Here is a 16491-nt window from a genome sequence, read left to right on the forward strand (position 1 = left end):
GAGAGATCTTCAACCTCTTCACAACTTTCTTTGGCAGATAGGGAAACCATTTTTCTCCTCACACCCATGAATAGACTATAAAAATGCATTTGCTACTAACCTTCCTACTGAGTTATAATAGCAGAGGTCCATCTCCAAGGCCAGCAGAAGAGTCACGATGAAAGCTTTGCTATTCCATGACTATTTGCTCAATTGCCAGAAAATGCCAAACACCATGTGTTTTAAGGATGTTCTAGAAGAGGCTGTACAGGTCACTCAGGAGACTGACCACTTGAAGGGGGATGCTGACAGAACACAAGTTGCAGCTCCACCAAGCAATAAGCTGCTCTCTCCAGTGAAGCTGGAAAGGAGGAGGAAAAGGGATAATTTCTATTGTGAGCACTGTTTCTTGCTCTCCATTTCCTTCATTTGGCCTGATTTGTTTTGTAAATAGGCAGAATTTACTGAAAGCATTTTCCAAAACTTCAGTAGGAAACAGGGAAAGTGATGCATGGAGATCACTACCCATCATGCTGACCAATATTGCCCTCCTATTTCTTCCCCTGCTTCTGATATTCCTTTACATCCTCCGTTGGCTTTTGTTTCTTAATTTCAAGTATTAGAGCAACACTTTGATTAGCAACACATTTATATAGAGTGTCAGTCAATAACTCCAGGCAACACTGATGACAAGAGCTCATCTATCTTCCTTTTCTCTGCCACCAACTGCACCAGTCCCTCCAAACGATCAACATATTTTTCCAGTTTGCTCACCATGTTGTCCAAGATCTACTGTGCCTACTGGGGCATATACAACAAGGTCACGGTTGTTTATCGTCTGGTGCCAAGCAACGGAGCATATAGTGTATCATTTCAGATTCCAGTAGTTTCCTCCTGGTGGTTGGATTTCACGGCAAGGGAGAGAACGACTTGTCTGTTCCATATTCCAGGTCTTTTCACGAGGTGCCATAGTCTGATCATGCTTGGGTCCTTCTACCACATATCTTTGCAGAATCTACATACGCGGCTAATTACTTAGTCATTTCTCACACCAGTTTAAAGGGGTAGCTTGCTGAGGGAAGAAATAATTTTGAAAGAAAATAATTTTCCCATCTGTCATAATTTAACACCGGCCTCACTGGAGCAGAATAAAGGTTCATCTAATTCAAAAGTCTCCCTCTGACAGTGACCACCAGCAGTGCTTACAGAAAGTGCAAAAGCAACGGAACATGTACCCAGTGAATCTCTGCGTCCCCCATAACAACTATTGGAACCTACCTATCTAACAAGACACAAGGCTGTGGGCTTGCATCCTGGCCGAATTCTATCATAGATTAATTATGTAATAAAATACTGAGATATTGAAAGGAATAAAACGCAGTTACCTGAGAGAAGGGGTTGCGGGGAGGGGAGATCAGGGTTATCTACTTTTTAGTAAGCACAACTGCAAAGGATGGGGCACTTTTTATATATTTTATCTTTTTATCTTATTTTGAGGCTTTTAATATGTAGCAAGCTTAATGGAACCTATTTTGCTTCAAGAAGAGACTAGACAAACATTTGAAATGAGCAGGGAGAGTATTGACCACAGATATCGAAAACCCGTGACGCCTGAAGCAACCACAGTCTGAATTTAAAAAAAGAGACTAGCTTACTATTTGCCTAATTAACATCACATCTGGTTTCAACTGGATATTAATTGCCCTCATTTCCTGCTTTAAACCACTGAAGATTGTCGTTGTGGGCTGTTCAGCAGCTACTATTTCCCATCTCTACAACAGCCGCGTTTGAGTGGTGAACAAACAATGCACATTTCACACGGTCTACAGAACACTTTTGATACCTGTCAAGAGAAAGGTACAACGTATTTGTGGCAGTAAGCCTTTCACAAGTGAGCAAAACTCACCCTTCATGGCTTGCTTCTCTTAACCACTTTTTCACAGAGAAGAAAATCAGTCTCTGCTCTGTATTTTCATCCCAACAAGCTCTTAACGTGGTGATGATCCTTGCATTCCACTTCTCCACACACTGGGATGGCTGTAGGGATGAGTCCTTGATTCTGTTGATAATCTCTGAACACAGCAAGCATGATTCATCACGATCCCAGGTCCTTGTACAGCTATTTTCATTTTAGTATTACTCGCATTTGATTGAAAATGTCTGTAACAAGAAAAGGGATGTGTCCTTCCCATAAAGGGTTTCAGCTCCCCACTTAGGAAAGCTTTCAGGGAACCAGAAGGAATCAGTGCCAGAACCTACACAAACATGAATATCAAATTAGGAGAAACTGTCTTTGAAATATGCAATGGACAAGAAGGTATGGTGTGAGTGCTTTAGATACACTGGAGAGAAATAATGGCCACAGTTGCTGAAACAAACATAGAACTGCCAAGGAATTTTGCTGAGCTGCTTGAAATTTTGTGCACGGTGGAAGCTGGGGGGGGCTTGGAGTGGTGCATGTGTAGGTATTTTGGTAATAGAGTTTACAACCAGTGACGGGATCTCCATCTAGCATTAGAAATCCAATGAAGGAATTACTAGTAAGCTTAGGTAAGTTCTATAATCTTGTACAATATTTATCAAAAGGTCAAAAATCCATACAAGTCTTCAAAGATTAAAGGTGACATCTTTAGTAAGCAGATACATTACTCTGACTATACTCATCTCATGCATTCTATGTTTCAATGCAAATAAAGTAAATATAGCTCCTTCAGGATGTAAATATGCACTTCCAAAAAAGATTGCACGAAAGATAGTTCAAAACAAGCAATGGAACAACCTGGCAACAATGGCTTCGGAAAACTTTGCTAGCTCTCTTCTCCATCCAGCAAACTTTCCCTCCTGGAGGAGCTCCTGTTCCCCTTCAGCCTACACAGTATCATGGTTCTGCTCTGGCTACATGGCATTGCCCCATCTACCTTCAGACATCTATCTGCCAGTGACTCAGGCCACCGGCTCATCTCAGTGCTGATGCCTAAATCCAGTGGTACCTAACAGACCCAGCTCACAGACCCAGACCTGATTTTGCTGCACAAAAAGAATGAAAAGAACAAGTAGGAAACAGAAATTCTAGGAAGGATATAACAGTGCCAATAGAAGTTTGTCCTCAGAATAACTTTAAGATCCTTTAGCCTAAAATAGATTAAAAAAAAGACAGGAGAAGGGAAAAATGGAGCAGTCCTGAGGATGGGCTCTAGAAAAAGTGAACTTTACACCCCAACAACTAGAACTTACCACAAAACAAGGGCAAACTGGTTCAAGTAACCACAGGAGAAGAACGAGGTTAGACATTATGTCTGATCAACGACAGGACGACAGTTCTTTTGCTACAGGTCTGCCACTGCAGCTCTCTATTTGTGGTCAGATATTAAAAGCAGCACTGTGCCCCAGGGCGCTGTAACTCAGGCACCGAGCCCAGGTTTCCATCTCAAGAGTGAAACAAGATCCTCATTCCTTTGTAATTGTCACCTGAAGGTTGGGCATAATTTAATGAGAGACTGCCCAGTTGCTGGCATTTCTTAACATCTTATGGTTTATAAAAATATCAGGATTAAGATTTTCTTTTCTCGGTTATTTCTAGGTACAGAGAAGTGGAGCGAGGCATTATTGCAGCAAAACAGGACTAGTGCAGCAGCACGCTGTCAGCTTGCTTCGCCGTCATGTAATCTTTGGCAGCACGTCAGCACCTTTGCACCATTCTGGCAGCAGAGAGCAACTGTGGAACTGGTTCGATCAGCGCTCGGGAGCCTGCGAGGTACGGAGCTGCCTGGGCTCGGCCGGCACTGCCGTCTTTGCCCTGGCTTTCCCGCAGAGGGTTTCAACCAAGGGGCTTCAAACCTGTGAAAATCAGCCTGAATGATTGCCTGGTGATGACTGTGGAGCCGGACCAGAGAACACCTTTGACGAGATTCGTCTGATCTCTGGACTAAATTGAAACTTGCTCACAAATCTACATGCCCTGACTTTCAGGGCTCCTAATTAATCAAGGAGGGTTCAACTTTATTTTGGTGACCAACTCCGGAAGACGCTAACTTTAACTTACGGCTTAATCCTTCTAAGCTTTAGTTCCCACCTCACACACGCATCCCTCTTTTTTTTTTTCAACGTGACTGTGCACACCACAAACTTCCGTTAGGTAACATTTATGAAAACTCACTGTCATCTTTGAAAAAAGCAGTACTTTCCTCACTCCCAACATACCTGACAGTTCAGTTCTTGCGACTCTTAAAAAAACTCACTTGTGAGTGAAGCTTGGCAATATTCTTATGAAGTCCAGAAAATGGCCTGTCTTTAGGAGGAAAGCCATCCAGCCAGCTGACAGAGGCCATTTATTTTGTTGAACCGCAGTTAGGTGCAGGCAGCTATTTAAGAATCCATTTCTGCTATCTTTTTTCTTTCATGTTTACTTTATTTTACAAATTGTGGGGGGAACACACCAAACTGCTTTGTCATCTAAAGCTCAACATCACGAGTTTTTTAAAATGGAACGTTTTCTTCCCCACAGAAATTTCAGAAAGTGGGAGACAAGCTACAAATAAAAGAAAATATTTTGGAAAGGGGAAAAAAATACCAAAACCTGTTAAAATATAGTTCCTTCATGGAAAATCATCTTTATTTGAGTGAAGAATAACGATAGTGGAAAACTTCCAGCTACCTATAAAGTATGTTTTTCTAAAACATGCTCCTGTCTCCCAATTCATCAACGTGCACCGAGCCAGCAGTCCCTAGGAAGACAAGGCATTTAACACTTTAAAGTTGCAGATGAGAGGGATGCAGTCAGTCTCAGCTTCTCTCTGCCTTTGCTGCATGTTAAGCTGGACATTCCCCCATTAGTTTATCCCTTTTTCCTTCTAGAAATCAATCACAATCTGCAGAGCAAGAGGATTCCAAACTGCACATTTTATCCTCCTCAGATTGTTCAGGTGCAATAAAAGTAACCTGCTAATTACAGCCAGCCAAAGGACTGATATTTTACTGCAACTTTTTTTTTGAGAAATATGTAACATATATAACGTATGTTAACACCCCTGCTCACGTTGAAGCCAACAGGATCCAAGCCTGCCTGGGGAAGAAGTGATGCTAAATCACAGTTCAGGATCCAGTTACACCAAAGCCCTTCCACAAGCCATTGCGCAGACAACAGATCTACACCATGACATACTGTCTCAAATGTGGTACTTTCCAGGCTGGTGAAGAAGTGGCCATACCTCTTCTTCCATCAGCTGCCACCCTCTTCTGAGAAAGACCTTGTGGTATCTACTGGGGGCGATATGGCTGAGGCATCTGTGCTCCCTAAATGTTCTGCAGCTCCCAGCAAAACCCAGAGAAGGCATTAAAGCAGCTTTCAGGACAAGACGCTTTCCTGACCCTTATACTGCCTCTTTTGCTGTTCCTCTGGAACCAAGGGGGATTTTACCAGGACTTGGGACAGATGGATGAACTAACTACACCAATTTTCAAAGGCACATTGTGCTTGTGCATGTTCAAAAGAAACAGAAAGCATATTCCAAGGGAGGGGAGCACCAAGAGCCTAGGATGTACAGCTCCTGTTCTCGTGCCACATCTCTCCCTTCTGTTCAGCAGCCTTTCTAAATGTGTTTTCTTTCTCCAGAGCAGCTGGGCTAATCAGCTTGGTCAAGGCACAACATCCATTCCCAGTTTTGGACTAAATCAGGGAACTCTTCACCAAATACTGTAGACTTGCCTAGCGTATTCCAGCAAGGTTTGTAATTCAATGGAAAAGACCCAGGACAGACAGACACCTGACAAATTTTGTCTGCTTATTAGTGGAGGGAAGGACAACAGACATTCAAAAATAATTTTCCTAGAATGCCAGGTAGGGGACAGCCTGCATATTGGCTGATGAACTGTCTGAACCACGTGGGACCGGCACCAAGCCAGTAATCAGTGGTGATGCTGCAGCTGGTCAGATTATAAAATCATTGCATCTTACTCAGCTTCCGCTGCCTGCCTGCCCTCGAGCAGTCCCTCTCCCTAACCCAGCAATCCCACGATGACCTGGAGTTAAAAGGCAAAAGAAAAGGTTATTCTGAGAACTGCCTAAGGTAAGTGGGTCATTTTGTCAGAACTGCCTGGACCCAAATTGGAGGTACTGATCTCAAACTCATTTAGTGACAGTTACCACAGCGCATTTGGCTATCACCTCAGAATACAGCTATCGCTGGTACGTGCTCACAAGTCCTGCAACTACCCCTCCAGGTACAACCAATGGTGGGTTGGTTATGGTCTGTTGGTTAACTCCCATTGTATACAACCAGGAAAAGCGCTTCATTGAACGCTTACCAAACAAACGTATTTTATTGCAGTTTCAGATTCGCAGTAACTGCTCTTTGATCTCAAATGTCCTTCCTGTTATTTCACTTCTTTTTTTACAGATATAACCCCATGATTTAACATTTCCTTTACAGGCGTGTCATACAGCAGTACCGTATCATGCCGGTAGGCTGAGTAAGAACATACCTTAGCCAACAAAAGGCAGCAGTCTCAAGATGCTGTCTGGGTTTGGTATTTACCAAATCATTTTCAGTTAAAAGTACATTTCATTTGCAGTAAATACATTCCAACTTTGTCACAAATGCAGCTGTGATTCCAGACCATAATAATTAATTGACAATCCATATCTAGAACTAGCTACTATCATTCTTCAAGCAGGAATGAACAAAAACATGCCTTGAAATTTCCTAAATCACTCCTACATTGAATTTGTGATCCCTTAGTCCCTGGGGACTGAAAAACACACAAGGGTGCCTCAGATGCACTTTGGTTGGAGACAAATTTATTCAGGTATGCAAATCTGAGGAAACAACAGACTGGGAAAAGGAGGAGTCTTAATTAGAATATCATATTAGGTGAATGCTGTAAAGCAGGGAGCACAATGTCAAAGCTCTTCCTCTGAAGACAGTGAGCTGCAAAAGGGCTGTCCCTTCAAGCCTTTCCTAAGCCTCTTCCAAACAATCTAAATACTTAGTAGATTCCCCAGGAGTGCCAAGGGTGACCAGGAACACAAGTTCCTAGGCTTTGAGCACACTACTATCCTGAAAACCAGAAACGGTGCCCCTCCTCTGGCATGCAATTAGTGACTCCAGCATTTAATCCAACCAATCCCCTGGAAAAGACTAGAAATTAAGGTTAGGCTCAGTGGTGGGTTGTGAGAATTTTAATGCATTACTTTATTTGTTGATTTTCTCCAATTGACCGACAAAAATGTTAAGTCAGTCTCACCGCACTGCTGCATATTTAAAACTGCTAGACAACAAAGACAAGTTTCCCATTTAGCAGATCTGTTTAACTTCCAGCATATCTGAAGACTGCAGATTAAAATGATGATTGCAAGTGTGAGGGGGAAGTGAAGAAGCACACACAGTCATTTCCCTTCCCGTTTGTCACAGAGCAAACAGAGCTACTGATCAGTGCTAATATTATGCAAACTGAATTTGTCACCACCTAACAAACACCTATGTACAGAATTTAACCACAGGTGTGTCCCTGGAAAGCCCACTGGGCTGTAATTGAGTAGATAAACATGTATTGCTTGCTGAATATCCATCCGTTGGCTGATGATCGGTTAAAGATCTTGTGGTGATGGAAAATTAAGCACTTTCTGGCAGCTGGAAACTGCCACCAATATTCTACCCATTATTGACTCCTTAAAGTAAACCGCTTGGAGGTAATACAAGAAAGGACTGCTTTTTATGCAAAAAGATTGCCAACTGCAGGTTTCTCTTTGTTGTACAGAAAAATAACTTCTTGCAGAATATCAAATCAAATTATCAAGTGATAGAAAAATCCCTGTGAAAAGCATTTCCTTGAGTGATGGTGGGTAGCAACCTAAACCAGCACACAAACATTTGCAAACAAGACATCAGTAACAAGACAACACAAGAAACAGCTTCGTTCATCCTCTCTTCTTCTCTCTCCTCTCCTTTTGTGGAGGAAAACTCATTTTAAGAAACATATATTTTACTAAAAAGATGTAAAATATTTATAAAAACACCTTATTTTTTCTGGCAATCTTGTGTTAAAAGCCCAGAGCTTCATCCATGTCTTGGAATTTAGCAGCTTTCAGTTACACAAGAGAGCATTTTCCCATTTTTTAAAAATGGAAGAGGATATTTCTCCCTGTTTCAAAACTGTGGGACTATTCAGGACAAAGTCAATTCCCCATTGTTTTCCCCGAATTTCTGAGTGAGTTAGAATTTTCCAATGGGGAAAAGAAACAGTAACAAGAACAAAGTTCCCCTCCCTCCCACTGCTCAAGGAAAATATCCCAGTTTTCATGCCCAGAACTAGTGACAATATCTTTCAAAGCCCAGCACCTGAGAGTCCAGGAGTAACTGCTGTCCCCAGAGCTTTCCCAAGGAAGAGACACATGTACAGGCTTTATTTCTATTACTCCAGTGTCTGGAGAATGCGGGTGGGTGGGGAGACCCCCTCATTACAGTGGGCATTAACCAGTGCTGATAAGCAGGGATGGTCTGAGCCCTACACAAACAGGTGAGTCACGGTTGGTAGCAGAACAGTGTGTCCTGGAAAAGCCCCGGAGGACTGGTGTGGGCTCCTTTCCTGCTCCACTCTGGAAATCAGCAGCCTGGCAGGTAGGCACACTTCACCCAACACTCTTCATATGCCCAACCCTACCGTCGACCGTCTCTCTCACCACAAACCCCCACCATTACGGCAGTTAATAAAATGCAGTTTCTGCCTTCTCCTTTTCCATTAATTCATTCTCACCTGGCTCTAAACAGCCTGGTAGGCGGAGGAGGAGAGTTTTCTGCCTTCTTTCCGATCTTTTGCTTTTATATATATTTTCTGCCTTGTATCACTGTTTGTGCACTTCAGGAAGGACAGAAAGTTACTGTTCTGATTAGCACTGTCCTGTTGAAGTACTGAATGTGCAGTCATGTCATGCGTGGGAGTGACTTAGGTCAGAGTTTATTATATTCCTAGTTTCATATGTGAACACTTTTCTCCTCCCCTCCCCCCAGGTAAGAGCAAAATGCTTAATCTACAGTAAGTAGAGCAAAGTCCTCCTCCTGCACAGTTAGGATGCCCCAAGCAAAGGGGAAAGCAGCACATGCTATCAGTATGGTCTTGGGGCCAAGTACAATGCCAACAAGTAGTCTGTCAAAAGATCATTTATTTGCGTATAATCTACCTAGCTAGACTCCACGCCATGTGCTGCAATATAGAATTATATGTCTTTTTAAGATAACATCACAGAAGACAATATATATGTATTGTCAAAACGATGCAACAATGAGTTTGGAAACTACCTTCAGTGATCACAGCTTCCATAAATCATGCACTTGCAAGATGCACACAGCAGATTCCTGCAGAGCTCAGATGCAGACTGCTATGAAATCGCCCTGAGTACAGACATTGTAATCAGAGATACTCCAACAACTGGATCAGGTATCCATTTAGAGTCAGAGTTTTGGATGAATTGTGTTTTTAAGCTACTGGTTATTCTAGAAGGAGGTGCCATTTGTCTCTGTGTCATAGTGTTCGGCACACCGTAATCCTTGCTGAGTGTTCTGACTTGCACTACACTACTGAAGCGTTTAACAGAATGAAGTCCATGAAAGAAATTGCGACGAGGACGGCTGCAGTATTAGTCACAATGGCAGTTTTCCATATTCACTAACAGCACAGTACCTGAGCTGCATTCTAGCACGGAGAGGAACATTGCCTGTTTATAAAGCCCCACAGGCTTTCTGCCAGAGCTAGTAAGAAATATAAATCATCCTTTAAACAGCTAACAGAAGGACGGAGTCCACAGAGTTTTGGAAATGCTACAGTCTTCGGAAACCACGTATATCCTAAAAAACTGACAGCCTTTTTGACCAACTGTTTATTACACACTTGAATATTAACCATAACAAACTAGGAAGCATTTATTTCGTGTTAAAACCTAAATATGCACTCAGGAAATAATCACCACTTGCAACACCATTCCATTTCTATATCCCATAATATAAGAGAAAAATGCTCTGCATTACAATCCTTTCTTACCTTAGCACCGCACTTTCTTACCTTCCTAGGTAAGAAAGGCGAAGAGTAAAGTTCTGATAAAGCCAAGCTTATTTGTACTTAATTTTGCTCCTTTAATGCATTCCTGCTGACACTTTGCAAGAATACCACCCACAGATTCAACAGGCAAAGGAAAACTGTATTTAAAATGAAACTTACGTCTAGCAGCAGATGATAGGTACTTGACATTTTCCTGGTGAAGGGTTCCATCTTTGGTGTTGTGTCTGAGCTTAGCAGCAACAGTGACATTGACTGATTTGCTTTTCCACAGAGCTCCACAATTCATCTGCTTAATCCTACACAGCGACTTCAGGTGAGCTTCCAAGTAATACGGCAGAGCTCGAGTCAGAGGATGTTTATAAAGTACTTCCAATCGCTGTAGAGGAGACAAAATTTTGACAGAAGTGTCAGAGAAGGGCATTTTCCAGCTTTGCTGCCTGGTCATACCCAAATATAGGGATATTTCAGTCATAAGGCCAAAAAAAGTACCCTAAAGATGGCGACAAGAAGATGGCCTTTTATTTTCTGTCAGAAAATAGAAGGCAAAAGTTATTCTGATATGCAACTCTGAATTGTTCTATAGTCTTCACTAATCACCACTGCCATTGGCTTCTGCTTTTCATTTCATAGGTCAGTTTGGCTTTATTCGTCCCCCACAGATTTCAGATGTTTTCATATTTTATAGTACCATAATCAAATTCCAAGTGAAATCTTTGGCTATAATCCTCTACAGTTACCATAAAGCTGAAAAATTACCAAACCTGGCACAGATCACAAAATCTGTGATTTTGTATTTTTCAGGACAAATTCATACCCAGGGTAAATTCATTGATCCAAGTATTTCCCCAGCTCTTCAGTTAAGCTCTTCAGTAATTTGGAGCAAACTAAACTGTAAAGATTAGAGCCCAGATTTTGGAGACTTCCATATATGTGGTATTACTAGATTTCAAATATTCTTCAAAACCTCAACTCCAGATACTTTCTCCTTAAGAAAACCTTGTAAGGCTGATTTTTAACAGCTTTATGTCCTTGATGCTATCGTAACTGAAGTTAACCGAGTACGGTCTACTGAGTACATTGGGAAGTACCCAGCCAACAAATGCAGTTCAGAAGCATGTTAAATTTTAATTTTTTACAGTTATGGCATAAAAGAACAAAATTAGAGAGAAGGAGGATTTCCTGGTTTATCTCCATTTTTATCTGCAAGTACATGGTTCAAACCCCACTTTTCTCAGGAGTGTGCGGTACTGGAGATGATCATTTCTCCAACTGCTGACACATAATGGTCAAACCCCCTTTCTCTCTACTCTCCACCCCCAAAACTGCCTTCAGATTTCAATGTAAAGTTCTGACACATCAGCTCCAAAAACTATGAGCAATTTGCAGATTACTATTGGTCTGCTGAAATGGCTGTTCCATCAGAGTTGCTATTAGACTCACAAATAGCGCTGCCAAATCATTGTTAGCGTCACAGTAGAGTTGAGCGCCCATGTTACTAGTTCACATGATGGGCTCTAATCTCAGGGAAGACCAGGGGAAGAAAACTTTTCACTGCTTTTCTGAGCATTTTGTAACAAAACCCAGAGATCCAATAATCTTTATATTAAGAAGATAATCCATACTCGCAACTCCAGCTGCTATGGAGGAGGAGAACTCCTTGTCCAGAGAGTGATTTTGTCAGTAAAAAGCTGTCCCATAGACTGTCCGCCTCTCCACCGCTCATGAAAGAAAGTCTGCCAGCCACCCATATACACAGATCAACCACCAAAGCTTGCTTTTAAACCCTGTGGCTCAATTATCTAGCGGCATTCTTGTACCTTCAGCAACAAAAGTGAGCCAATGTCTTCAGCTGTTAGGAAAGTGAAATTGCTCATGCCACTTTATTCCCTCTGGCAGGGCTGAGGTTTACTGCTGTTATCCTTGGCGAGGATACAGCAAAGGAAATTCACTCCAGAGCAGCATATAATAAGAACAATGTTTGGGGGCTTCTCAGACTTAAAGACACTTCGCTGGTTCACACAGGTGAAGTCTAAACACTGCAATTTTATTCAGTGATTTATGCACTCTACATTTTCACCTACTGAGCAGTGTTACGTCCAATGAAACATCCTGTCTTTTTCATCGTAACATCTCCTTCAGCATTTTTTCCTGCCCTTTAGATAGTAGGAAATACAATTACTTTCCTATTTTGAAATCAAGAACAAATGGATGTTTTCCTTACCATGATGCTGTCATGAGGATTTTCACACACCACCCATTAAGCTCTAGAAAAAGCTATAGTAATGTTTTTATCCCAGATCTCAAACCCACATATACTTGTCTAACTTTCTGTATCAAAACATTGCTGATCTTTATATTATTCTAATACCTAGACCAAAGACCAAATTTCAGTGGTTTTCACCTGATATTCACACTGGTAGGGACCATATTGAAACTGAAGAGTATGTGTTACCTAAGTAACTCTTATGAAATCAGCAATAGATCATTTTTTTTCCTATGATGTGTCTCTGAATCAAGATTTATATCCGGTAATTTAAAGGGGACGAACAAGCTTTGCCCTTAAGTAGTCTCTGATTTAAAAAAAAAAAAAAAATTAAAAAAAATCATTTGTCTTGGGAAAAGAAGGTCAGTAAGAAAAAAAAAGTAATCGAGCAAACAAAAATGTTGCAAGATGAAAGCTAACACTCTTTCACAGAAGTATGTCATGCTGTTTGCACCAGCCCTGTGACGGCACAGAGAATTGCATATTGCTCCCTGCAACCTGAGCAAGAGCCCAGCAAGGTAGACAGGAGCAGAAACAGCAGAAACAGCTGCATTATTTGCTCTTGGACTTTCTCTATCTGGACTTAGTAGAAAGGCTCAATAAAACACTACAGCGAGATCCCTCCAAGCACAGAGCCACACTGTTAAAGAATAACAATCTCTGCAGTAAGAGGCAGCTGCTCAAGCTTCAGGCCATGGAAACTGGGGAAGAATGGAGAGGGACTTCCCCAAGCCCCCAGTAGAAATCCATGTAACTGGCAGCCACTTAAATGCATTGTCTTAAGATGACTGAAACCAACAATCACAGGGGCTCTCTGGATGAAAAAGGTTATTTACTTCTTCAATTTTAAACTCTATGTTAACTCTGGGCATTGAACCTCCGTTAGAAAAGTTTCAATGTCTGAAAAACATATGGAAACTCTCTACTGTAAAAGTGGCTTCATTGAGAAAATCCTTTTCCAAATCATTGCAATTTAATGGGAAAAAATCCATTGCAGACTGAAATTCTTCTTCACCATATAGGTCTATGAAAAATTTACCCCATTTGCTACAGATCTTTGAAGCCATGCTTGAGGTGATCTTGTAATCAGATAAAACATATCACTAACAGACTAGAAAACCAGTTGTCAGGCATTTTCCCATTAAAACAGTTTTCGGGTTTGTAAGCTTGTGGGCAGGCTGGGTAAATCACTAAGCTGAATGCACTGCATAAAAACAAGTTATTATTACGTGAGGGTGTAGCTGTCACAGTATAAAAGATGGTTGAGTAAGCAGATTGAATAGCAAAGAGAAGCTAACAGCAGCGCTAAGGAGATTACAGAAACAACAGCTGGTACTCTACTGAAAGAGGTGAGTGACTGGAGACAAAAAAACTAAGTAAAAAAATGTTGCTTGCTTTGTTCACTTCTTGGGCAAAGGTGCTTAGCTGATGTTAACAACTCCCTGTTGCCACAGAATTAAGAGTTCAATGATATTGTTGATCTCTTCTGCTCTCTCCTGTGACACAATGTACATTCTGGTCTTTCGTAGTAAGCTCATTAAAAGATGCTAGGAGAGTTTTATGGTTTTATGTATGAGGAGTGTCTTCTCTAGACTATCTAGTTCCACATACCAGTGTTGAGTAACAGCTACTATATAATCCCTTGCTTTGTGCGTCTGCACTTTGGGGCTGGAGATGGGAAAAAGAAAGGGGATGGAGAAGGGAAAAGAAAAAAATTGAAGTTCCTAAATCTTATGATAACTATTTTATACGTGGAAACCTGTGAGATAATGAATCAATGTATACTGATATGTATTTCTGAAGAGCACGTGGACTTACTACAAGACGGGAAGAAAGCAAATAGCACTGCAACCCTCAAGAAAAACAGGAGGATCCCAGCAACAGCACAGATGCTATTTTTTCTAACCAATGAAGTAGTACCAAGGAATATAAACCACATCAGTGACTACAGAGAACTAAGTGAAGCCATCAACTATACTGCCTGGATACACCTTCCCAAACATCATAGGTTTGGGTTGGTTTTTTTTCTTTGTTGTTTTCGTTGCTTTTTTTTTTTAAACAAACATGGATTACAAAATTTGGAGATAAAGGGAATGCAAATGACATGAAATCTAGCTGAGTGTTACAGAATTGTTTCTTAATGTGTCTCCTTGCAAAAACTTAATTAAAAAAAATAATTTAAAAGCACCAGCATGCACCACTTTTGAATTAAATAGAAGAGAAGAGAAGTAAAGACTCATCGTTTTCAACACTTGGGAGAATCTCCAGAGTCCTGGGTTCTCCTCCAGCTTTGTTGGGAGGCTGAAGTCAAACACCTTCTACATTAGTTCCTGCTCTACCTTTGAATATGGGACCCTCTCCTTACATTTGGTCAACAAGCTGGGATCTGGATATATTATTCTAATACGAAATAATTAATGGTATTACTTACACCAAAGGTATTACAACAATATGTGGGTGTTTAAAATGAAGTATGGTATGTGACTGCATATCAGGAGGAAGTCTTGCAATGACCTGTGCTCCACACCATGTGCTGAAACATGAGTAAGCTTGGGATCTCAGCACCCAGAAGAGGACAACAAAGGGTGTTACCACAGAACAAGTCTTTTTCGTGGAGCAAACACAGCATATGGAGCTAATACTGCTTACTACGTCCAGGCAGTTTTTAGTCTTTACAAAGTGACTGAACATGTTAACACTGTTCACACGTTCCTCTGTTTGATTCAGAGGTATCTGCCAAATACTCACATAATTAATGATCCATTTCTCAGTGATGATGCTGATTTGACATTTACAGAATTTATAGCATTTATTACATTCTCCTGCAATCAGAGGGACAGATTGCATTATATGATACAGACGTGGGCCCTGCTTGGATGCTGTAATTGCTTCAAGGAAGGTTTGAAGTTGGATGTTATCGGCTATAGACAGAGATGTGGTGTTGTGGGAGTATTTTCTGGTGTTTGCCTTCCTATTGCATACTTCTACCAGGAAGCACCTTCTTTGGATTGCAGCGGAGTGAGTCAAAATGCTGTGACTGCAGTCATAGCGATTTCATTTAAAGCTACAGCAGACTGTCAGAGAAGCACAGTCTTGGGGCAAACCATACTATGGCAGGTGGTGTGTTTGAAAGGTTAAGAAAGGAGCAGGCTGTGTGCCAAAGAAGAGGCAACACTCAGGAGCTCCAAGTGGCCTCAAAGACAGTATCATCCCATGGTACAGAGATTAATCTTGGCAGTGCACACTGTGGTGTGGATGAAATAGCCGCCTCAGGCTTAGGGCAGCATGAGCTGGTGCCTGAAGTGCCACGCCAGGATGTACAAGACTGGGGCTGGAGACAGTCTGCTTCTGACTGGTTAAAGTATTTCTCAGATTTGTATCAACTGTGACAAGTCGTATTGCAAAACACACAAGCCCAGCTGGAAAGTGCCAAGACGTTGTGCTTCAGCATTCCAGGAAAAAAGAAAGAAAAAAAAAAAAAGGAATTCTGCTCAGCTAAAACTGTCCTCTTGCTTTTTAAGGTTTGGAAGATCCTCAAAGCGAAAGAGAGCTCAGTCAGCTTTCCGAAACTCCTACAGACAAAAGAAAACCCCTTTACAACCAGCTCTAACACTGGTATCTTCTAGAAAGTACTTTGTAGGAAACACCCTGAACAGAAATCAGCTCCTCATAAGCGAAAATGATCGAGCTGACTGCAAAAAGCCTTTGGCAGCAACCACTGAGGGCTCAAGAGCTCAGTACAGCTGAAGAGCACTACTTGCTGTCAAGTGCTTTCCCTTCTGTCATTTGTTATAAATAACAGACAAATAAGCCCTCTTCCCTCCCTCTTCTAACAGAAAATACCAACTTCACAGCACAAGCAATATGCTTCAAGACATGGCACAAGCACAAAGCAATCCACATCAAAGGCAGGTCTCACCACAAGCGGATGAGAAGTCACAGGAGCACCATGTTAACACTCTTAACTGACACAAAAACCTCACACAGAAGCAGCAATCCTCGACCTCCTCCCCACACCAAATTTCACAGCTTGTTGTCACAAATTCTCATGTCATTTTAGCAACTACCGGCAGGAGCATGGGGTGACACTAGAATTTCAGGGTTTTTTACTGAGGGAGAAAGTGTTTGAGTATCATGTCCTAAGACACACACACTGCAATAACCTGTGAGCTCAGAGGCAGAAGAAACATGTCAGAGGG

General features: G+C 41.5%; 1 protein-coding gene across 1 annotated transcript in view; it reads right to left on the bottom strand.

The window, feature by feature from the left end:
* GPAM (glycerol-3-phosphate acyltransferase, mitochondrial) overlaps positions 1–10207 on the bottom strand; it is a 93611-nt gene extending 83404 nt beyond the window's left edge. The window contains exon 1 of the mRNA XM_074591118.1: positions 10189–10207. The gene's annotated coding sequence lies outside the window, so the exon portion shown is untranslated. The remainder of the gene's footprint in view (positions 1–10188) is intronic.
* Positions 10208–16491: the final 6284 nt, after the last annotated feature.

The sequence above is a fragment of the Larus michahellis genome, chromosome 6, assembly GCF_964199755.1.
Source record: "Larus michahellis chromosome 6, bLarMic1.1, whole genome shotgun sequence".
Lineage (NCBI taxonomy): Eukaryota > Metazoa > Chordata > Aves > Charadriiformes > Laridae > Larus > Larus michahellis.